Consider the following 17572-nt stretch of genomic DNA (forward strand, 5'->3'; position numbering starts at 1 on the left):
ATCCCCAAAGCTACACATCTCTCATGATGCATCCTCTGAGATTGGGTTAGATGAGGCGCAGTCCGCAGGAATTTTATTCAAAGCAATGCAAGGATCCGGGGTCAGAAGTCATTCTACCTGGCAACTGAATATTCATCAATTTCACCCTTAAACTGCAAAATGATTAATTGAACCTCCAGTGTGATTAAAATATGAATGAGTTCTTTTCACAGTTGAAACTCTCGGGGACGGCACGTCCAAACCCGGCGGCTCATGTTTAATTCATTTGCCACTTATTGGTTTATCTTAGTCAGACCACTTTCTGCTGCCTTTTATTTGTTCCTCACTGTCACCCTCCTAGAATGTGCAGGTTTTCCATGTGGCAGAGTTGATTTTATATGTGGATTCAATTATTTAAAAGGCCAGTATTCTGGTTCTGTTCATTACCTCTCTGTTTACCTGGTCATTGGGCGATTTCTCTTTAAAATGACTACAAAAAAAATTTCAACTTGGGAAAAAAGGAGTTAGTGATGTGAGGGAGGGAAATGGCGTGGTAGAGGGCCATTTTTTACAAGAGCACAAACGCTCCTTCACTGCCTCTGGCGTTATGTGTCTCGGCCCAGTTGTGCAGCCAACCAACCTGCGGTTCTGACCCACTTTCTGGCCTCATCCGTCACACTGGGAGTCCTGGAGATTTTCATTTCCCATGAATCCCATTTATTCCTCCCAGGCTGTTATGTCATCATTACAGACTTACCTGCTCCATGGCGCTGGAAGCTGCCCCACTGCATTTGAATATTTCATTATAGCATGAACACACTTTAAATATGCCACGGGATATGATTTATACAGGTCACAGAAAGTGTTAAGACATTTCTGTGCCGTAGGTTGCTATCAGTGACCTGACATACGGATGCGGCTTTGTATGATGAATTATCAACGGTTAGGAAAGGCTATATCATTGTAAGTATAAGGCCGGCGTGTTCTTTTTTCAGCTGGCTGGTCAAGCACGAACAGGACGTCCACGGATGTTTGTTTTAGCCCCACAAACCCATGAGATTAGGTTGTTTGGAGACTGTAAAAAATGTGTGTTAATTCCCTCCAGTCTCCAAATTGATTAGAGAATCAGGGGGCTAATTTGGCCCTTAAGCAGCTACGCTCAGACTCAGACTCCCAGAGTGCCCCAGAAGAAGTCATCCATAAACCACACATTACCCAGCGGTTAGCCGGTGCGTCCCCTCGCTTCATACGTGTCAGCTGCAGGAAAAATGGACCACAGTGGACTCGGTGAAAGAAATGGACTTCAATGGACTTTATTTCCTAACAAGCTGCAGAGAAAATAAAGAAAAGGAAGCTAACGTCCCGAAGAACCAGCTCTGACACTCAATCAATCCTAACTCCAAAGATGTTCCAGCTCTTTTAAAACTCAGCCTCCCTCCAAAATAAACTAAGAGGTACACAAATGTCTTTCAAAAAGGAACCAACCGAGCGGGAAGCGTTTTAGGTGCACATGTTACCCCGATTTTTGATCGTGAATGCATCATCTCCTTCTTCCAGAGAGTCTTGCAAACCCAAAGTACTTTATTTTGCATAACTGGCAAGAAAACACCAGTGATATATGTAGTAGGGGCGTGCGTCCTCAATCATCGAGTCTCTAAATCAGTCTTGACTCTCCCAGTTCGGTCGCCACTTCACTGAAGAAACGCTCCAAGGATGCAGAAGAGGTTGTGCACGCGGAAACACTTCGTTTTTAATTCTAATTTTCATTCAACATTTATTCAACTGGGCAGGTCATTAAGAAAAAAAAACTTCTCATTTGCAAGGACAAGCTGTTGTACTGTGACTTGTGGGATGGACTTGTGAATGTTAGTCTGTGTCTGCTGGAGCGTGTAAAGAGCAGGAATTGGAAATTCTTCAGCAACTCATGTCGGAATAAAAAAAGAAAAACAGTCTGATCAATAAGATTATTGCTCTCCATGTGAATGTGATCCATGTGATTATTAGGCGATATAATATGTGCTGATAAACTCTAGTTTATCTCCCAGCTTTAGATTAGCTTTCATGAGCTTTTTTTGATACATGGCTGGAAGGACTCTGTCCCCGGTGGCTTGTTCACAAGTGCCATTATAAAACAAAAGTGTCCATTAAACAAGAAATTGACTAGCGATCATCCAGACGATGGTGGCTGGGCCGGTCGCGGTCGATATTCTCTTCTGCTCATTATGAAAGCACGGTGGCTGCTGAGTGGATTGTCGTGGAGTGAGCTGATGCCCCGGGAGAACCACACACGCTGCGAAGCAAAGGCTCGTCACTCAAGGATTCTTCGGCGTGATAAATGACTGTTCACCGATGAATAATTAGTTCTTGTAGAAATCTTTTCAATTTCCTCAAGTTTAGCAGAGCTGAAGGTCCACACTTGAGTTTTTTTTCTTTTCTCCTTCCAATCAAAGTATTAGCTGATTAAAAAGAGACAATTCCCTATCGATTCCCTGTTGGAAGCACTTGGAGACATGTTTTGTTTATTGCTATTCTGCAAATCAACAGAGCTCAGAGGAAAGAGAGCAATTACAAATGCAAATTTCCAATATGTGCCTGGAAGGTTTGTGGAAAGGTCCTCCGAAGGATATAATTACAGCCTGGCTTGATTACCTTTAAAGGGAGATGAGGATGAATACTCCTGAATTATTCAAGCAAAGAAAAAAACACCCCGCAAGCACGTGAAGTATGAATTGATGTATATTTTCCAAGATTTTTTTGGTCTCTCTTTGCCCAAGAGGTAGACATGGCGGGGGATCAAATCAATTTCCGTTATGTTTGCTGACCTAAAGCGATGCCAGAGGTTCCTCTTAAAACATTAGTCCACCATAAAACCTCATTTCTGCTCCATGTAAATGATCTTTTTTCAAAATTAATAAAGCTGCACTTCTTTTTTTCTTTTTTTTTTATGAGCCTCTTTGACATGAGCTGAGATTAATGTGGAGAGGAGTGCTTGATGGAACCGCACTCTAACTGGTCACCATTGAACTCTGCGCCGACTTCTGCAGCGGTGCGACTCATGAAGTGCGACGGGTCGCTTCCTGTACTTGACTCTGAACTCTAATTACATGCTAGAAGACTTGGATATGGGATAGGAAAAACTCTTTACAATATAAATAAGCAGGAGCTCTGGGTGTGAAACCTGCAAAATAACAGACAAAACAAACTGAGCTCAGTTAAAAGTGAAATTCTTCTTAAACCGATAGTTCAGTTTAGCAGCAGTTTCCTTTGACGGGTTTCACAGAACTTTGGCTGCACAGGGAATTCAATTATATCAAAACAAACAACTAACCACCTTTCCATTACGGTCTTTGGTAGGAGACATCGGCCCTTAATTCCTAATTCCTCTTTAACTCAATACAAGAAGGTGCCTAACATGAACGAGGAAGCGTGAAAGGCGAATCTGTCGGACCCGTTCGGAGAAGTGCATCGGTGTGACCTTTCGAGCATCAGCGTGATTGCAGATAATGATTCTCAGCGGGAAGCCTCGAGTGTAAATCAGAGCTGCGTTCACTTTGTTATGGAGCATAATCAAGACTCTGCTCTGTTGCCTCTGAATGGAAATGAGCCGGAACAAGTCGGTGAACTGTGAAGGGCCGGGGCGCTGCAAGGACAGGTGCCTGCTCCTGGAGAAACCAACTCACGGATACACTTCCTATGTACACATGTGGAATTATTCAGTCTGAAGGAGGTCCGTGTGGTCAGAACGGTTGGGAACTCCTGCAATAAAGCACCTGTCAGTCTCTCTGAGAGTGAGAGCAGGTTCTGCTTCAGTGGGATTTCACCGAGCTTCTACCGAGTCCGTCTGCACCTGCTTGTTCTGCAGCAGCTGACACTTGACTCATGGAATAATGAGAACCGGTGATATCCTGTATTTAAAGTTGGTTCAGTAATGGCTCCTAATTTTCTTCAAGAGAAACAAAGTTAACTAACAAAGCAGTGATTTTTTAAAAAAAAAATTTGTGTTCCTTCCCGCTGGTACTCAGCAGACGCTGGTACCCCAATTTCATCTTCTTCCCAGGTGGGGGACTCATAGCACTTAAACACTCACCTCGCTGGCTTTGCATTCCACCCAACAAACAGAGCTCTCCTTCTGCCTCCCTCCCATGCTGAGATTCCGATTAAATTTCCACCAGCCAATCACAGCGGTCCCAGTGGTGCTCACTGGTAGATGAATGCTGCTGTAGGGAGATCTGCTGCAGGTTACAGACAAAAACTGAAAACTGCGTTCAAAACCTTTCAAAGGAGAGGTAAAACTGTTCTTTCAAAGATGTCCGTCACGCTGGTGTGTTTCCTTTGAATGCATGTCTGAATGCCCCAAATTGGTGAGTTGCTGAGGGAGCCATTGATGTGAGTGTGAGCGTAATTGCTGGGATATCAGACCTTGTTCTGATCAGAATCTAATAGGTGAGTTAAATTGTTTTACTATTACGTTATTATAAGTGGCTGTTTTATTTTTACGATTGCGTGGCTGCAGTGAAACCCAGAGCACAATGATGTAATTAGAACCTATTTGTAGGAGAACGTCTCTGTTTGAGTACATTGAGTGTGCTGTTGGCCCTTGGTGCAAATTCAAGAGCAGTCGGAGAATAAATCAGCAGAGAGCCACAGAGAACACACACACACCGCCCCCCTCGTACGAGGGGCTTGTCCTGAGAGCACCCCTCCTCGGTCTGACTCCGTCCTGCTCCTAGCAGTCGTCACGGCTACGAATGCCGTAGCATCTGCAGCACACCAACCTCCCGAGTCCCTGTTTTTACGCATCTTCATCCTCCCAACAGTCAGCTGACAACCCCGAGACTCCACCACCCCTCACATCTGAACCTGTTACATTGCTCATTCAGCCGAACACAAACTGTGCCCCGAACAGTTCCTGCTCGGGGGTTACAGCTGCCCGTCTGCGCTGCTTCGTCATTCTGGTTGTCCTGACCTGTACTCCGCTCTTATTCGCTTTCACTCAGAGGACAGGATTTGTCTGGCTGCCCTGCAGGGGGTCCCTCAGCCGGCACCTGGAGATGTTGTTGCGTAAACATGCATGTGAAGCAGCTCCTCTTCAACTTCTTCTCCTATTTTGCAGTAACACTGAGGCAAAGATGAGAATGCTGATTAGAATCAAATGGGAGACCAGAGGCACAGGACTACTTGGACAACGTCAAGGGAATGAATTCCGCACGGGATTCAGTCAGCTGTGGATGACGGGAGTGTAAAGTGAAGTCCGTGGCTCTTGCTATTATTTGGCCAAAGTGCTTTGAATTAAATTCTGGTTTGATTCATATTTAATTGAAATTGACCCGAGAAGAACCAAACTCAAATCCTCCTCTCATGTACTGCAGGACCAGGAAGGGTCGACTCAAGACGAATGTTTTTCACTGGTAAACGACCTGTCGTCATTCCAGGCTTTCTTCTCCTTCTTCTTCTCTGCCTGTGAAAGCCATCGAACGTGTCCTAGCCCGCCGTCCTCCGATGATGCACTACGTAACCTGATTTATTCACCTCCAGCTATTTGAGGCTGTAGATCACTTTTCCCTCCTTTAATGCATTTCTAAAATTTGCTGGACATTTTATGGAAACGCAGCTGTCGTCTCTCAACCCCCTTCTTGTGCCTCAAGTTACAAGCGTGCAGAACCAGGACTCCGGTCAGAAATGCTGAGATGTTATCCAGGCTTGCGCTAACATTTATCCCAACGGTGTTCCTTTAACTGAGCTGAGCTCCTCTTCATCTCTGCAATGAGATGAATGCAACATTTGTGTGTCTTGCAATGACAGCAGTGAAAAACTCCAGGAGCTTCCCAACCATTCTGGAAGGCACAGAACTGCACGGAAAAACAAACACACACTCCTGCGTTAAGCCCCACCTGCTTCTGGTTTTAAGCCCCGCCTCCTCCAAGTATGGATACAGGCAATCGTGATTGCACAGAGGCAGATAGCGGTGTACTCACTCATCCCTGGTTGAAATACATTGTAAATTTGCTTCAGCTGATCATTTAGTGACTGACTGGTCAGTGCTGTTGTGAATGTTTGTTATTATTGTGGTTAACACAGTAGTTAGCACTTTAGCATTGTAATATCATGAAAGACAGAAGTTCCTGGTTCAGAGTTCCCCATTTGTAGCCATCAGCTCAGGTAATTACCTGTGGCTCTCTCCCTCCTCACCCTCTCAGGCGTTGTCATTTTTACACGTGTAATGAGTGCATTTTAGAGAGGAGACGACTTAATATGTTCACGAGCAATGTTTGACAAGAGCTAATTTGCAGAATCAGACTGAAATGCTGGCATTAGTGGAAATGAAAAGCTTTAATTAAAAACACGGAAATAGAGTTGTTTTGTGCGTTGAGTCAAATCTGCTGATGGAGGCAGTGATGCAGTGGTCAATTATAAGGTTCGCAGCAAAAACAGAGCTAATTCTGAAGACACAGTTCTGATCAACAAACTTCGTTCACAGATTCCTCCTATTGTTGATTTATGCTCCCTACTCTTGCGGTGTATTACCCACTGTTTATGTGTTGTTTTCAGGTGGTTGTACTTGTAATGTGCTCCAAAACAACATTCAAAACACTGAGATATAAACTGTAAATTAAACACGACTGTGTGCGCACCGCTATTTTTTATCCAGATTAACTTTTAAACCATTGTAGTGGGAGCATGTTGAGTTAGGTAAGGTTAGAAATGGTTATGCATCGTGACATCGTGCTTGTGCGTGCATGTGTGTGTGTGTGTGTGTGTGTGTGTGTGTGTGTGTGTGTGTGTGTGTGTGTGTGTGTGTGTGTGTGTGAGACAGAGAGAGAGAGAGACAGGGAATTACCTTAGACGATATTGGCCCTGACAGCTCTGGAGCCAAGCCCAGCCGTGAGTCATGTTAACTGACATGTCAGGTGTTGACATTTTTTGTACTATTTTCCTCGGTTCAGGAGATCAGCTGAACAGCCCAGCTAGTCCAGAACTTTCCCACACTCCGAGCTCACCAGCCACTTCACTTGCTCTCCGTCTGACCCCCACCTGTCCCCTACGACAGCAGCTCGGGGGGTAATTATAGCACCAAATTTGGTACATTTGTGACTTGGAAGCTGCCTTCCTCAGGAGAGTGTCTGGTTTTGGTTTTTCTAGTTGGACAATAAGTAATCGTACTCTGTATCTTTTGCGTTCTAGGCTGTGTTCTGTGGCGACCCGCCCAGGAACCACAGATGGAAATCGGTAAACTGGTGAAAGCAGCTTTTCTCCGTGAGATCAATGTTTTCTTCTGATGGTCCCTGATAACCAAACTAAACCAAACTAAAGTCGACAGCTCTGGGCCTCACGGGGATGTTTTGGGGTCGTCCGTGTGTCCGTGACGTTGTTGTTGTTGTGATCCCTCTGTAAATTCACGGGGTAAAATCAGGGACACCCGGAGGGAAGTTCTTCGATTTTGAACTACGAGTCGCTGGAACTGTGGGATGAACTGACAAGATTTTGGCGTCCGTGTGACCTCACATGTACACGATAGGCGTCTCATTCTCATTGATGCGATACCTCAGGAAGCATGAACTGAGATTCCCATGGCGTTCACAGGTCGCCGTGACAGACAGGTTGACGTCACGGAAGTTTGGTATTTCTAGTTCTTGTCAAAATAAAAAAAAAAAATTAGAATAAACCACAAGTACTTGATTCATTTTACCACCATCCTCTGGTGGTAAAATGAATATGTAACCTTGTTTATTTGCTCTCAATTCCTTGAAAGGAACTGCTGTGTTCTGTGTTTCCCATTTTGCAGCATTTCTGATGGCCGCCTCATATTTGCTTGGCAGTTCATGGAAACACATTTAGAAGTTGGTGTGAGGTTCAGCAGCAGCCTGTCATGCCGCTGTGGTTACTGCGTAAAACAAACCGGCACTCTGAAAGGTAGAATTCTCAAAATAAATGAATATGCGCGAGCGATGATCAGATCCAAACCTTTGAAGCAAACAAAGTTAGGGATCGTGAGGATTTCAGAGCAGACTTCGCTCCTAAAGGACAGTTCTTTGTTTTTGCGGAGCACAAGTTTTAACACCAATACATGTAGACAATTTACTTTGATGAACATCGATGGCCCGACGTGAAGGCAAACAACACCATTGTGGTGGAAAATTGATTCACCCTGTGATATTCTCATTGAATTTAACTGCAGATAAATCAGGCAGAGGCTTGACTTTATTGCTCCACAAATATAAAGACGAATTGAGATCCTCCACATGTAGCATCAGTTATTGCTGCAGCAAGTTACTGCATTCCTGATAAATCAGTACAGCGACGCTCACCTACGGATTGTCAGGGAGGACAATCCACTCTGTTGTATTGATCCAGCTATTATTGCCACCACAGTCTCCAGTAACCTGTTGCCAGTCATAAAAGGATGGACAAACGTGGTGTCCCACTTGAGTGGCAGCGCGTCCTTGAACGCGCTGAAAGCTGGCGGTGATGATGAGCCGCCGGACAGCATGATGATGTCTTAAATCACTCGTAGCCTCCAAACTGAAATGACTGTATTTTAAATCCCAGATTCGAAGTAAGAAACTTGATGACTCAAACTTTGAAATTATATTTTCCTCTGAAAAGCAAAGCCGAACATTTCATTTGCTGCAGAGTGCGTGGGAGTTTTCATTCCATCTGTCTAGCTACTCTTTTGTGCTCCCTTATTATACTAAAAGAAATGCAAGCCTCCAGAGCACTTATATGCCTTAACTCAAACACAGTGTCGCCTGTGAGGTCCTCAGTCATGGTTGGGGCACGATGGGAATCACCAAGTAACCCGGAGGAAAGGGACACTGAAAAGTCAAGAGGGAGATTATTCAGTTTAAGTGTAACAACCACAAGATTAAAGGCCACAAAACAAAATCTGGTCAATCAAATGAGTTAACAATAACGAGTTTAAATGCAACAGAAATTTTGAAAAAGGAGCTGAACACAAGACACGCGCCCTGCAAAGGGGAGGAGCAACCCCTGACTGACGTAGGAGCCGCAGCTGCTAACACGCTGCCGCTACATGGCAGCTGACTGGACTCAGGGTTTAAGTCTCCCGGGCTGCTGATAAGTGATTCAGCCCAAGTTAGGATGACGACTCTGGCGTGGGGAGGAAGGGAGGAGGCATCTGGAGAGAGAAACAAACAGGAGGGGACAGAAAAACACACTCAGCTCCGCCATCTTTAACAAATCAACCACAGGCGCTCACAACCGGACCAAGAATGTGAACCCACCGACTCCAGACAGAATCGATTCGTCCAAGCGGTTCATTCTTCAGTCTAAACATGAGAACTCTTCAATAAATCTTCTTATCAATAGAATTTTCAAATCTTTATAGGACAAAACCAAACGCTAGCGGTCTAAAAACGCTGAGGCACAAAAAGAAAATCGGTGTCATTTTCCTGATTGAATAAAAGCTGGTCTAAACTCAAACGCTAGCAGAAATAAGGATGTGTTCAAGATTTCATTGATAGATTTAGTGAATCATCAAAGGAAATATTATTGTTACTATTTTTTTGGTTTCTTCCAAATTTAAATTTAAGAGAAGAGGATTTCATAATCAATCATGATATCACTTTGTACAATCAAACACTTCCAATGTGCATTTATTTATTCCTGACTTTATTTGCATATTGTTTTCCCAAAAAAATGAATGTGTATAATTGGACTGTCAAGCTAAGAAAAAGCAAAGCAAAACAAGCACCAAGAAATTACAAAGCACGTTTTGTAATGAATTCCTCGGAATTCATTATACAAATGTGATGAATTAGCATTCATCAGTTTTGGCTGTTTAAGCATTTAAACTTATTTATGTATGGATTTATGGTACGTGTGCATAAACGAACTTTAGAGGTTTAGAGAGGAGGTTTTATTTCCCCTCACATTCAGAACTCTCGTCACTGTTCAGGCAATGACCCGCATCCACCCAAGGAGTGACCTGCGGCGCGTCTCAGGAGCCGGCGCCGCCTTCGTCTGCCTCCATCACTGTTTTACAGAACCGCTGCGCCGCTTCAGCATCTCTGACTGTCAGCCCCTTAAAGTCCATACACAGGCTGGAGCCACAAACAGGGTCAAGGTGCAAAGGGCGGGATTAATTGTGTTAATTTGTTCATCTCAATCCAGTGGTATTGTGGGGCTAAACACTAGGGTACAGCCACCGTGCAGCTCTAGTCTGAGAGCTAAAAGGGATTCTGGATATTTTTCAGGGTTTAGCGTGGCCCATCACTCTGTCAGAAACCCCCCCGCTGAGACATTTGGTTTCCTCCTGATGGCCCATCACCAAAGCACATGCAAACATACACTGATGTCCACAAGACACTCGAGGAGACAGTCAGACCTGGAACACCCCCGTCTCTCTCCGTCTTGAATAGAGATGCCGACACCAGCAGAGAGCCGCACTCTCATTTACAGTCGCGTCATTCTCGCCGATGATTCGATGTCCTGAGAGCCCATCATTAGATACACAGCTTCTTCTCAGCTCAGTCCTGGGGATGAATAATGATGCAACAACGCTCAGAGCAGCAGCACTTCAGCTCTCTTTCACAGGGCTCGTCAGGGACGTCAGCATTTATCTTGTCATTGAACAGCGCCACCCTGCACTTAACCCAAATTAACATTGACACACATTTGCATCAGGATACATGTTAAGACCTTCCCCGGCTACATTTGTTCTCTCAACGCCGACCGTTGCTTAACTTCATCACTCCTCAGAATTTAACACCCGCCATCGAGAGAGCAGCGTTGATGTCCCGGCACGTGCAGCTGTTGTTTGCCGTCTCTCTAACACGACACCTCGGGAACGCCTTCCAAATTTGGTGCAAACATCCACCGGGACTCAAGGATGAAGTGAAACGATTTTAGTGGTCAAAGGTCAAGGTCACCGTCCCCTCACCTACTGTCTGACTTCCTAAATGTAATATTTTAGACATTACTCATTACTTTCATTTGAAGTATTTAGTTACTGTATATTACTGTGTGTACAGGGTTCTTCTTTGGCTGCACGAGCATGACGAGGCATTCAAAATGGTAGCGTGGACTCTACAGGCTCAGTTATGAACAACTGATTCCTACAGACTTGGACATGTCTGGATTTTTATGAGTGCTGAACTGGTGTTGAATTTTTCATCTATTTTTTACATTTTATATGTATTTGGAATGAACATACAAGTACAGCATTACATTGCTTAATAAAGATTGAAGCAAGAGGCATTCCAGTTTTTTGCTTTAGGCCAGAATAAAAAGAGACATCCGTCGTCCAGGCATCAAAGTTCAGAGAAGGAGGTGTCAGTCCCCTCCAGAATCCACTCTCCTCATAATAGTGTGATCCGGTAACCTAAAGAAGTACGATGAGGTAGCACAGACGGAGACAGTTGTCACTTAAAGCCTGGATTTACTAAAAACCCAGAACAGATAGAGTCCACAGATAAACACGGGTTTGCTTGTAGAAGGTTCTGGCGTGGTTTAAAGTGAGCAGGCACAGTTAATATAACATGTTAATGTGACATAACTATGTACAAAAAACATGGGGGGGGGGGTATTCCTGCCTCCGCTGCCACATAATTAGTCGACAATCGCCAGTCACAAAAATAAAATAAGTGACGGTGTTGAATTTTAAGATTCACGAGGTGGTAAACAGAAATATGAAGCTCCCCCTGTAAACTCAACTGACTCTAATATGTCAACAAAATCAAATCAAAATGAATTTCTTTCTTTTTCCTGCGAGTGTCGACCTATCAAGTACACGTGTATGTAAATAATGTAACATGAAGGCATCTGGGAAGCATCTCCACTTGTGAAAACCTGTGAATTAGTCACCAAACACCTCCCCCAGGACTCCTTTTGTTTAAAGCTGCTTCCTGTACCAGCTCTGCTGTTAAGGGACACTGTAACTGTAATATTATTACTGAGGTTTGATCACAAACACCACATGTTACTCATAAAGTACTATGTTGCACCCCCCCGACACTGCTCAAATATCTGCCCCCTTCTCCTTACCACAGCATCTCAGGAGGAACTGCAAAGAATTCCTTCAAATTTGGCTCAAACCTCCACTGGAACCGAGGATGGACTGAGAAGAGGTCAAAGGTCACCGTGACAGGCACCCGCCACCAAGGTATTACTAGTTAGGGCCTGAGCCAGAAGGTACTTCTGGTTAAGTTTTATTCTCGATCTGCTTTGCCAAAAATGTTTTTAAAGAAATGACGATTTTCAGGTTTACTCCGGTAACTCAGGATGTAACAAATAAATATTTCTAGGGTATTTAATTCAATTATCTTGTGCCTGCACTCAACAAAACACCAGGGTTGGAGGGGGATTCATTATTCATACTATGAAAATGGTTTAACCCAAATAGGCCTTTATTTTACCTTCCTGTTGTGCCAGCTTTTCTCATAATATGGAAATCTCCCAGATGCAGTAAACATTATAAATCATGTGCTCCGGGCAGTTCGAAGAAATTGTTATAATTACCAAAAATACAGAAACCATCTGAGGCTGTTTCGGTTATAGGAGCAATCATCTTTGTTTCCAAAAAAAGAAGAAAAAGATGCTAAAGAAATAAAGAAATAAAAGGGTCTGCTTGTTTTTTTCCTGATGCATCAGCTGGTTTCTTCTGCTCCGGGTGTCTTCTGACATCTTTTTGTAAACTCTTAATGTGGCACAGCTGTTGAAGCCAATCTCCCAAGTGTGTAAAGAGAAGATTAAATACACTTATCTTCTTTATGAGCCCGGAACATGAAACGCTGTTCGTCTTCATTTATTGACCTCCAGGGTCGTTTAAATGAAAATGTAGAAAATGGGTCATTTCAGCTGCTGAGTTGAAAAAAATCTAGAAGGACAAAAGAAAGTAGACGTAAGGAAAAAAGCCTTTCTATGATGATAATAAAGTACTTAAATGCCTTTCGACTGGATATTTTACAGTAACCACTTCAGGGTTGTATCTTTCTAGTTTCCTGCAGCTTAGCCAAGCACATTTCTGCTTTTACCAGCCCTGAGAGGGCTGTTTCCCTGCTAGAAATTAATTTAAATGTTTTGTTTCTCTCTCTGATATCATGTTCTTTTGTACATGTTCCATCCGTCGACCTCCTCGGGCCGACCGTGCCCGCTGAGCGAGCTTGAACTGGGTTTTCATGTTTTGTCAGATGAATCGCGGGGAGAGAAATGTGAACAATCGGTTCGATGGTGTTGAAAATAAAATTAAATTAGCTTTTTGGACACCATTTATGTTTTATAGTCCAGTTCGCTCAATGATCATTTGTCAAGGTGGTTGTAGGAATTGAACGGCATTGTGTCATGGCTCTCAAAAAGACTTTGAAATTGAAAGAGCAGTCTCTTCCTCTATTTATCGGGCGTCATGGAGAGGCGTGCAGTCTGCCCACAGCAGATATGGGACTTTTTAATTACTTCCTCTGTGTTTAATTAGCACAACTTATTGGAGTTTTGCGCCGTGAAGAAGAAAACAAACATAACTACCTTCATTACAAGTGAGGGAAGCTTTGGAAGAAAAATACTTATTTTTAACTCAGAAAAAAAATCTTGGGAGATCATGTTTCCTGACTTCCCGTTGGCGTCGACCATCCAGAAGACAAAGTCATGGCTGGCTTCTTGTTCTGACACAGGTCAACTAGAGGTCGCAGGAGCAGCAGTTATGCAATAGTAACTCCTTTTGCATGATATGAAACACATGCGGCCACCCTGGTCATTCATCATTTCTCTAGTGAGGCCCATCCATCATTGCAGAAGCATGTTGACATCCACTTTGCTCCGGTTCCTCTCGGCTGGAGTGTGATTGGAGGGTATCCAGGAGCCGAGCTGCCTAAGCACACGGGTGCTTTCACGCTCGCAGAGCAGCGAAACACCCAAACTGTACGAGCTGACAGATACACATTGATGTAGAAATCTAAAGAGAGGGATGCATCAACCTCGAGGCTCGGTCATGTGGTTCACGTAACGGGCTTCTTTTCCGTCTTCAGATGGACGACAGCAAGAGGGGCTTGACAGCGGACACAACCTTCAAACACAAGTTCAGTCTGGAAGGTTTGGACTTCCAGGAAAGTTTCCCCCACCAAAAATCTTCTGTTTCCATTGAAGACCCAGAGCAGACGAGCGAGCACTTCCCTTGAGCTTTTAGGGTATCTGACCAAGACTAACGTCTTGATTCTATTGGGCAGGTCGTAAAAAACGTTCGGGGGGTTGGGTTTGCAGTCGGATGGTACCTGATCACATGACATATGAAAATGACTGCAGACACAGTGAAGATGATTGAGCTGCTCGGTTCTGATCTCATTGACCTTGAGTGTAAATGTGCCTCCAGTCCACAGACAACAGCTCCGTGGGCTCAAATACGTCATTGACGTGGTGGAAGCTACTCGGGGTGGCAGGAGTGGGGGGGGGTCATACAGGCTGATAGGGATGTTATGCGAAGCGACGCCCAATCTTGAGGCTCGGTGACGATCCTCTCTCATCGGTCTAGACTGCACTCCTGCACCCAGACTGTCCCTGAACACCGATGTAACAAAAATAGCTACTTTAAAAAGCAAGCAGAGGTCCATACCACAGCGTGACACAGCAGTGGGACGGGCTAGCTCGCCGCTGCGAACACGCAGCAAATATTCAGATGAGACGTTAGGTTGAGCGGGAAAGACCACGATCAGATCGCCATGTGGGTCCTGTACGATCCCGTCCCTGATGAACCCACCGGTTCATCCAGTTTCACTGAAGGTTTTGTTTCTTAAAGATGGGAGCTGGAGTGGGGAGCCCATATCAGGTGACCACAGGTTACGGGGCGGTCATGTTGGGATGAAGGAGGTTCGATGGAAGGATTTAGAGGCGAGGAGAAGGATTTTGTTGGTGATGCAGGACTTGACAGGGAGCAAGTGGAGGTGTGTGAGAGTGGGCCTCCGGCGCTGCAACATTTGCCTGTGCTGAACTCTCAGGGCCACCGTACATGTGCTGCAGACTCCTCTTGCTGCCACAAACATTTACGGCTGCCACCGGATGCTCAGAGAAGCAATAGCATAACGCAGACATGGAACAGGAGCCAACGGGAGAGAAATGCTTTGTGCTGAGTGCTCCCAAAACATTTGATTGATTTTTCACTTGGATATTTCTTGAGATATAAACTACGTTTGCACTTACAGTTCAGCGCAGACATAAAGGCACACAAGGCAATAAAAAGTAGAGCTGGAAAATTGGGACACACAAAAAAAAAACCCCCAAAAAAACAGCGTTTCACCTTTAGCTACCAGCACACACACAGAGTGACTGAATGGCATCTGACTCCACGAGAAACTTCAGTGCCTTATCTGAACCATTAATGGCACAAATCAACGATGATGCACCCGAACGTCTGACATTTTCCAGGCTGACAACAACAGAAAATGCTTTTCTTCTCTACTTTCAGATAGTCTTTTTCTTTACAGATGAAAGCAGCATGACTGGACCAGAACCCATCGAGAGATCCAGATAAGATCCAGTGGGAGATAAGCCGGAGTGAGCCCTTCATACAGACACAAAGAAGTGAAAAGCTTCTCCGCCGAATCTTTTTCTTTGATATTCTGCAGAATAAAATGACATTTGAATGACAGAGTTATCTGTAGCTTTGAGTCGGCTGAGTCCAGTTTTATCGTGCTTCATTGTTAAAACTAGCATGCTGGAACCAATACAGTAAACTCACAGTGTGTAAAAGGCGTTTGTCTGAAATGACAGAGTCTTTTAATGTGTTGTTTCAAGTGAGGAGAAGGAGAGCGTTCAGCGGGGAGATAAGATGAGCGGCCTCGTGTTTGTGATGTAGTACGCCAATCAATTAAGTGAATAAGATGCAAACCATTACTCTTACAGAGTGGCAACTTAATAGCAACATAGATTTCTGGCAATTACCTTAATTAGCTCATTTAATTTTCAGTGGTTTGCTGCAGACGGTGCATTACCATCGTGGCTGATAAACAGGGAGGAGGCAGTGAAGGAAACATGATCAAACATCGCAACGTCCAAAACCCCCTGAACACAAAGGGTGGCGGGTTTATCTTCGTTTTTAGACGTGACTGTAGGTACTTAACCCTCAAGCAGTAGTTTTTGGAGGAGGCAGAAAAAAGTACACACATTCAGTACTCAATTAGAAGTAAAAAAAAAGACTGATAAAAGTAGATGTACTGAATCAGATTTTCTCAAGTAAAGAAGTACAGGCTGTCATGTCCCTTCACTGCTCCTCCTCCTCACAGACTGACCGATGCAGAATTCCTGTTTCCAAACCTCAGATGAGTGCAGCTCTGACCCTCAACCCGCCAGGTTAACCACCGCGGCTCCTGCAGTGGAGCAGGGTTGGATGAGAGGTGAAGGTGGAGCAGTGACCTGGGGACCTGAGGTCAGTGAGGGTACGCTTGGTTTCAGGCGGTCAACACATAAATGTATCATAATCAACATGCAAACAGTTTTGTAGCGCACATGTTAGCACGAGAATGTTAGCATGATTATGAGCATTTTACTGCAACCCCTTTCCATTATTTTGTAACATAAACTACAACGTCCTGGTGATACAAATCTTCATCACCTCCTACTGCCACAGGTTCAAGATATTTAACCACAATAAAAAAAAAAAGAAAAACAACAAATTGGAATTATAACAAAAACAATTAAATTTGACTGATGTGAATAATTCTGATTGACATTCCATCAGTAGTAAGTTTGGATTTGGCTTTTTGATATAAAAAAGCATTGGTCTGACTTGAATTCTATCAGTCTCCCAGCGAATGACCTTTCTGGTTTTCTGTATTCTATTATGGTCAGGGTGATCATTGTCTTAATTATTATCTCATCATCGTCATTATCGCTCACCATCACCGTCAGCCCTGGCACCGTCACTCTAATCTCTCCAAAGATTTAAGGAAGAGTACTTCATATCCCCGGTACTTCCCCAGTCCAGCAATAAATATTTATGTGATTTTATAGTCCGTCTCACTTTTTGTCACCTCATTTTGCTAAGTGCACTCAAAGCCTACTGTTCGTTGCCGTCCCAGGAGTCCGAGCAAAAGTCCGGCACGTATATCCTGAAAGCACAAGAGTATTTGCTGTAGCCTGAGCTCAACACCCCGACGGAGAGATTTTTTTTTATTCATGCAGAGGAACGAAACAGTGATTGGAGCTCGCTGCCAGTGCAAGAATACATTTGAAAATCGATGTTTTTCACATAAATATTTATTTTCTTCGCATGCTCTTCCTTCATGCTTGCTTGACGTACGACCTATTAATCTTTTTTAAGAAACAGAATTAAAGGTGTGAATACGCCAGCGTTCAGACGTGTGTGAGCCTCCTTCATCCATCTGTGATCGGAGGAGATTCCTGCCAGGTGACAGTGGAGAAAATAAGAGACGATCTTCCTGTCTGTCAGGTAACAGCATCGCTCTGAGACCACAACTCAACAGACCAGTCGCTCTCACCGCCTCAGATGAGGCAGAGATTTATGTTAATATACTCTATGGTAAACATGAGACAGAAACTTCCTGATCATGAATTTAGGAAACACCAAAGATATTATGTTGTCGTCTGACATCTGTTCTTCTCCTCTTTTCTCTTCCCTCCTTTTTTCTCC

At 44.1% G+C, this 17572-nt stretch overlaps 1 long non-coding RNA gene across 1 annotated transcript; it reads left to right on the top strand.

Moving 5' to 3' along the window:
• Positions 1 to 12051: 12051 nt before the first annotated feature.
• Positions 12052 to 16343, top strand: LOC147259368 (uncharacterized). The gene is made up of 3 exons (XR_015116858.1): positions 12052 to 12100; positions 15408 to 15477; positions 16242 to 16343. It is a non-coding gene; the product is annotated as an uncharacterized LOC147259368 (long non-coding RNA).
• The last annotated feature ends 1229 nt before the right edge of the window (positions 16344 to 17572 follow it).

This window comes from Aulostomus chinensis, chromosome 7 (assembly GCF_037954235.1).
Source record: "Aulostomus chinensis isolate RoL2024-O1b breed Wild chromosome 7, RoL_Achi_v1.0, whole genome shotgun sequence".
In the NCBI taxonomy this organism is placed as follows: Eukaryota; Metazoa; Chordata; class Actinopteri; order Syngnathiformes; family Aulostomidae; genus Aulostomus; species Aulostomus chinensis.